General features: G+C 32.0%; 1 pseudogene; it reads left to right on the top strand.

Moving 5' to 3' along the window:
* Positions 1 to 447: 447 nt before the first annotated feature.
* On the top strand, positions 448 to 1,948 carry LOC145581854 (protein SHORT-ROOT pseudogene; annotated as a pseudogene).
* Positions 1,949 to 7,594: the final 5,646 nt, after the last annotated feature.

Raw genomic sequence — 7,594 nt, 5'->3', positions numbered from 1 at the left:
GTTACAAGTCTCCAAAAACACGATTTAAAATGTAAATATTCCCAATTTCGTACACATACAAATTACTTTAAAAAGTTACGGAGTACACTGAAACGAATCTAACAAGATTTCACATAATTATATTATTTCTCATGAATTAATGAAAATTTGTGATCAAATAATAATGTTTTAAAGTTTTTAAGGGACAAAGGTAGCAGTAAATACATGCATTTACCATATGCACTTTTTATAGGAAAACACATACATATATACTTATCAACGTACAAATTGTTACCCATGCAATCTGAATTTAACTTGAATAGAAAAAAAATATTCCATGCAACTAGGATAATGCTGTTAAATCATACATTAATAGGAAAAAAAAATATATCATCATATACTATAAACGTAGGCCTTTTCAAAACCAATGATTCTTTATTTAGAAACTTTTCTTCACATATTAAGGGCATAAGCTAAGATTGCTAAGATGCCTCATAATGACTCTCTTCTACCCAAAAGAAGTACATCATTTCCACTACAACTTCCTGGAAAATGGTTGATGAACAACCAAACCATTAAAAAGCCCTTGAAAAGCTATGGAGAGTCAAGTAGTTATGTACCGCGATCTACTAATAATTCATGTGTAGGATGGGTCTTAACACTTCTCCATGAGTGTGCAAAAACGATATCTCAGAAAAACCCTAGTAAGAGCCAACAACTTCTATGGGTGTTAAATGAGGTTGCTTCCGCGTATGGAGATTGTGATCAAAGATTAGCATATTACTTCTTACAAGCCCTTTTTGCCAAAGCCAACAACTCGGGACTTCAACTCTATAAAACCCTAAAAATCGTTGAAGAAAAAAACTATTGCTTCGATACATATGTGAAGCTTATGTTGAAGTTCCAAGAAGTGAGTCCATGGACAACTTTTGGTCATGTTGCTTCAAATGGTGCAATATTGGAAGCCTTAGATGGTGAGAGCAATTTGCATATAATCGACTTAAGCAACACCCTTTGCACTCAATGGCCTATGTTGCTTGAGGCTTTAGCCACAAGAAATGATGAAACTCCACATCTAAGGCTCACACTAGTTGTATCTACAAGCTTAGAAACAATCATAATCAAGGAGATTACCAAAAAGATGGAGAAGTTTGCTAGGTTAATGGGTGTTCCCTTCAACTTTCATGTGATTGGTGGATTGGATTGCCTTGGAGAGATCAAAAAAGAAGATTTTGGTTTACAAGATGATGAGGCGGTTGTTGTAAATTGTATTCAAGCTTTGCAAAGAGTTCGAGTGGAGAAAAGAACAGATGTAATTGACATGATTCGATCCATCAAGCCTCGTGTTGTGACTATTGTAGAGGAAGAAGTTGATCTTACATCCACAAGAAGTGACTTTGGTAAGTGCTTTGAAGAGTGCTTAAGATTCCATAGGCTATACTTTGAGATGCTAGAGGAAAGCTTTCTTCCAATTAGCAATGAAAGGCTCAAGCTAGAGAGAAATAGGTCAAGAAATATAGTTAACTCCCTAGCTTGTGATGATGATGAAATCGAAGAAGAATATTGGAGGCCAGATAAAGCAAGCCAATGGACTAAGAGGCTCAAAGAGGCCCTTTGCCCCTTTCACTTCAACGACGAAATTCTAGGTGATGTTCAAGCATTGTTAAGACGGTATAACACTAGTTGGAGTCTAGCTTTGCCACAACAAGAACATGAAGTAGGAATACACTTAAAATGGAGAGATGAAACGGTTGTTTGGGCTTCGGCATGGAAACCTATTGCTCCATCACCTCAAAATCCATCCTAGGGCTTTTGGCATACTTCTACAACCATTTCTCTCTATTTATGCTACTTCAATTATTACTGTGCCTCATTGTTTGAAGGTGATTTATAATTAGTTATTGCCTTTATTTCTTTGGATTGAACTAGTTTGTTTCTTCTTTTATTTCTCCATTACATTATATTGAAGTCTAGCTATATATCTTCAAACATGAATATTATATAAGAACATTCATGTACTATTACACACATGATCCCAAAATTAAATATGTCATGTATATCACATATAAAAATGTATATATATCTAGCTAAATTCAATTATTTTCTTCTTGAGTTTATGAAGAACAAAGTTACATTGTTAATCAGATCATACTAATAAAAAACATGAGATCATATTTTTTTTTTTTTTTTGGCCATCACTTACATTTGTGTGTTTTTGTAAACCATCTATATGATTTGGCTGCTTTGTGTTTTAGCTTTTATTGTTTGAAGGTATTTATTTGCACCTTTTCATAGAAACACAAACCATGAGATCGATGGAATATTTATTTATCCATTAACTAAACTTTATATGCCAAAGATTTTATGTCGGCAAAAGAATAACTAACTTTGTAACAAGATATTAAATGTTTTGATTTCACTTGACATACATCTATATTTGATCATGCTTCAATCATGTAATAAATTTGTAAAACATATAATAGCAATATATATTAAAACGATATTTCTTTGTTATTATCTTTTAGATTTTGAGTATGTGATAACTACAAGTTAGTTGTTACAATAGTTAATGAGCGTTCTCAGCAAAAAGAATAGTTATTGAAATTCCAAAGGAAAAACTAATTCTAATACTCCTAATTCAATCTTTGTGTCATTCACTAATAAAAATTCAACCTTTTCGGTTATTTTTTAATAATACAATTCTATAGAAAGTAAAAGTTGTCAATTTTGTTTAATAATTTACTTAGCTTCAAATTGATTTAACAGTAATTGCTAAATTTTTTTACAAAGGTGAAAATCCAATTACTTGGTTAAGCTTTAGGGCCTGTTCATTTCAGCTTAATTTCAGTTCAGTTCAGTTTAGCTCCAATCAGTTCTATTCAGTTCAGCTTCTAATTTTCTTCTCTCATAAAATATTCATTTCAGTTCAGTTCTGCTCCAATCAGTTCAATTCAGTTCAGTTCAGCTCCAACCAGTTCAATTCAGCTCAGTTCAGTAAATGTGAACATGCCCTTAATTTATTCTCTTAACCGCCCTTACACAAGCAATTAACAAGGGAGTGGAGATACATCTTTGAAATAACGCTAATATATTTAACGTTTGATAAAAACTTTCCAAACAATACCGCTAGTTCGCTACCACTCTTACCACATAAACAATCAACTATACTACCTTGCCGAACACAACACTCCTATTATTTTATTTGTGTTGTGTTTATTAACCTAATCAAAACGTCAAACACTATATTCTATATAAATTAATTACTACCGCAAAATAAGACTTTTTATACAACCTTTGGCGTTTTCTTTATTTGAGGGGGAGGGCAGGGTAGGGTTTGTATTTATGAAACCTGTAGAAAAGATCATGAAAGAAATAGGGAATAGAATGTTTTGGTTGGATTCATCAAAATATGAAAGTTATAGTGAAGCAAACAAGCCAACTCATCAAGCTCACAATTCTACGTGCTCAAGTACTTGTGGTCGAGTATGACGTACAATGTCTAATCTAGATACTAGATAGAGGCTATATATTGCTTATACTTGGGTTATTCATTTGGATTTTTCTTGCATGAATCTATAAATCTATTCAATTAGTTGCAAAAGATGCAAAAAGGGGAAAAAATAAAATTAACACATTATTTGTAAAAAAATGCTTCATTTGTTCTACTCGTTGCATAGCCTACATTACCCGGGCTCATCATCGGTAATCTAGTTATTTTTTCCTTGCCTTGCCTCATTCTAAATGAGGATACCATGAAAAGTAATAGCATAACCCATTAGAATTGTAGGATATTATGGACTTTATGGTCAACTTAAGTAATCTCTGTCACTATCCATACGGATATTGTAACATCCTTTTTAAAATCATTTATTAATACTTCTTCTGTTTTTCTAGTGTTATAATAGTTTGGCTATTATATTTAATTTGTGAAATTGTTAGTGCATATCTTGACTAATAATATCTATTGAAAATATGTCAAGCTTAGATGATGATTAAACCGTTTTTTTATGTTCAAATTTGTCATTTGAAAAGTTTTGAATGATTATTTATGGCTTTAAAAGATATCAGTACTCAAGTCCATTATTTTTCCAATTGTAATTGCCCAAGGCTTTACCTAAGTCAATCTATAGTGGAATTTATATTTGAAGTTGAGAGAACTTGTTTTCAAGTAGCAAAACTTTTTTAAAAAAAATCTGAATTTATTTAATACTTCGCATGATTTTAAGTTAAAAAAGAAAAAGGAAGTCAAAAATACCTTTAACTAAACAAGTCCTAATAACAACAAAGGGTATGGAATTATGGATGGGAGGATGGCCAATGACTTGTTTAAATCATTCCAAATTGAATCTACCTTATTTCAACTCTATTGTCAATCATTTTTATCCTAAATATATATATCCACATTTTTATATGGTCTAGGTGTAATCTAACCAACTTCGAGACTCAATTGAATATATAGTCAATTATGTCTAGTCAATTTTATCGTAACGTTTAAAATTTATATAAAATTTTGCACGATTCACGCAAAATCTTCTAAATACCCTTTGTGATTTGTACGTAAGAAAAAACATAATTATGTGTAATCTTGTTATAATCATCTCAATTTAATTATACATTCACAAAATAATCTTTTTATAATTTTCACTAATGTGTAATTAAAGATATAAAATGTGTATTGACAAGCATGAAAACCCCAACTTGCAATTAAAAAAATAGATAAAGTACAAAGTAAAATAAAGGATGAATAATGTTTTGTTTTGTTTAGTTTTTTTCTTTTCTTTCTTTCTTTATTTTTTTTATTTTTTTAATTTTTTTTTTCGTAAAATTTAAAGTGCAAAGGAGGAGTCTTTAGTTTTTGTTATTTTAGTTATTTGTTTATGTTTAGGGTTTGTTTGTGTGTTAGGGTTGATAAAAAAGGTAACCATCTTTTGCCCTATTGTCAGTTCGTTGGTAAAGATTTGTTCGGGATCACAATGGTTGTCAAGTTTTCAAATGCGTTTAAGCGAATCAGATAAAATCTTCCTTACGACTACAACAAATCGTTAGTACAAGATCTTTTCAACGGTCGTAGCTTTGATGATGGACACCCTAATTTGATTCAATGTTATGTATTTGTTAATTTAGATTTTATTTGTAGATTCCATATGGCTTTTTATTAATGAATGATTTGTTTAAAAAAAAAATAGGCAAAATTGGTCTCAACACTCTGAACTATGGCTTGGGTGCACCCAACACACTTTAGTTTGTTTAGTGGCCAAAACAAAATAAATTAATGACTTTGGTGCAAAGCGCACCTTTAATGAGTTTTCCGGCCACCATTCTCACCAAGCCGGTGATTTTTTCGATTTGTGTGCCAAAAAATATTCCGTAAAAGTTTTGGGGGTCATTTTGATTCTTAAAGGTCCAAATTGAGCTAAACAAGCAAAAAAAATAGTATAAATGACTCAATTTGGCTTAAAAAATAATGACACGTAAATCGAGATATTTTATAACATGCTAAACCAATTATGTACGCTATTTTTTTGCTTGTTTCGAGCTCAATTTGGATTTTTATGGGTTAAAATGACCCCCGAAACCTTTACGAGACATTTTTCGGCACGCAAATCGAAAAAATTCACCGACTCCGGTGGGAATGCTGGCCGAAAAACTAAAGGTGTGCTTTGCACTCAAGTCATTAGTTTGTGGTGTTTTGGCCACTAAACAAAGTATAGGATGTTGGATACACCCAAGTCATAATTCAGAGTGTTGAGGCCAATTTTGCCAAAAAATAAAAATAAAATAAAATAAAATAAAAAATAGATTGAGAATTTGAGACCAAAATGCAAGTGTAGCCTAAATTTTTGTAAGTTTTTATTTTGGCAACAACAGCTCAAGATCCTTCAAAAAAAAAAAAAAAAACAACAGCTCAAGAGTGAAAGCCCAAGAAGACTAAAATCCGAAAAGCCCAAACAAAAGAAAGTTGAGAGTTTTATTAACCCTTTTCCATCCCCTCAATTAGGGTTTTAGATACTCTACTGCGGAACTTCGGCATTTCCCTACTCTCTGCCTTCCAACCATGGTACTCTTTCTCTCTTTTTCTCTCTCCTAAAATTATCAATTCAATTGCTTTGTTTGTTGATTCAATGGTATTACTACGATTTAATCTGCATTTATCATTTATTTTATTTTTGCCAAACTTTCTGCTGTAATTTTAATCTTCAACTTGCTGTTAGGTTTTGATTTTGATTTTGATTTTGATTTTGATTTTTGCTATTTTTGAAACTTTTTAATTTGTTGAAATAGCTGTTCAGAATCAAGCAGATTTATAGTTTAATTTTACAAAATGCTATGTTATACGAAATATGATTAATTTGAATATCATCTTTTTTATATGGTGATTCTGTTGATATAGAGATTGTAGCTATTGAATAATTTATAGTTATATGATAGCTCTAATTTCTGATTTTAGTAGACAAAATATTTGTAGGTTATTTCAGAAGTTCAAAAGTGAGATTTTTGTTGGGTTTATTTGGGGTTTTTGCTGTGAATGTCTTCTAATCATATTAGTGGTTGTTGATGAATTGGTAATTAGTATTGTAATCAATCAGATGAGTTCTGTAAAAAAAAATGTGAATTTATGTGTTGGGTTATTGATTTTGTTGGAATAATTATCGATAAGGGCTAATTTTGTGTTTATGATGAAATGCAGCCGAAGCAAATTCATGAGATAAAGGATTTCCTTCTGACTGCCAGAAGGAAAGATGCGCGATCCGTGAAGATCAAGAGAAGCAAGGATGTTGTTAAGTTCAAGGTCCGTTGCTCCAAGTATCTTTACACTCTTTGTGTCTTCGACTCCGAGAAGGCTGACAAGCTCAAGCAGTCTCTTCCCCCTGGTTAGTGCCTCTTGTCGATTTTCCTCGTCCTCTATTTACTTGTCTCTGCATCTTAGGTTGTTTTTTGGCTTTGTATTTGTATTTCATTCGATGATTTGCAAGTAATGACTGTATGAAGATAAGAAGTGTTTGATCTCTCTAAATCATTGTGATTCAATTCCTTTTAGAATACACATGCTTTGTTGTGTATAGTCTTGAGAGTTAGACTGTTGTATCATCAATTTGATGCTTTTTACAATTTTATTTGTTGGTGTTTTCTCCTTTCGATTCTAAAGAGTGGACAATAGAGAGGTAGGAAGGAAAGCGGTATGCCCTAGTATTAGATGGCGACAAATTCAGTAGCCTTTGAGTGATACCAATCCGTCATAAAGAGTAGGATTCTAGGCTATGTCTGATTTTTTGTTCGTCACCTAATCAAGTTACTAATACTCCTTACGTTGTGTGTACGTTAGTTTAGAATCTTCCTTGTAGAAAGTTGGAACTTTTATACAGGATGAGGCGATATGCTTATTGGATAAACTTTTGTTTAAAGTACACTGGTTGCTTTAGGTGAATTTGTGATTAAGGCTATGGGAGACGAACAAACCCTTCTTTTTTCTTTTAACGGGTTCTTTGAATGCAAGTTATCTGGGGTTTTTTTGCTTATTTTCCTCATCTGTTGTGCAGGTTTGAGTGTCCAAGATCTTTAAACAAGAGGAGTTGCTGTTTTCACATAGTAACTGTTAGGCGATTGAAACCAGCTG

This window comes from Chenopodium album, chromosome 15 (assembly GCF_948465745.1).
Source record: "Chenopodium album chromosome 15, dcCheAlbu1.1, whole genome shotgun sequence".
In the NCBI taxonomy this organism is placed as follows: Eukaryota; Viridiplantae; Streptophyta; class Magnoliopsida; order Caryophyllales; family Amaranthaceae; genus Chenopodium; species Chenopodium album.
Note: the sequence above shows the minus strand (reverse complement) of the source record. Positions and strands in the feature narration are given on the sequence as shown.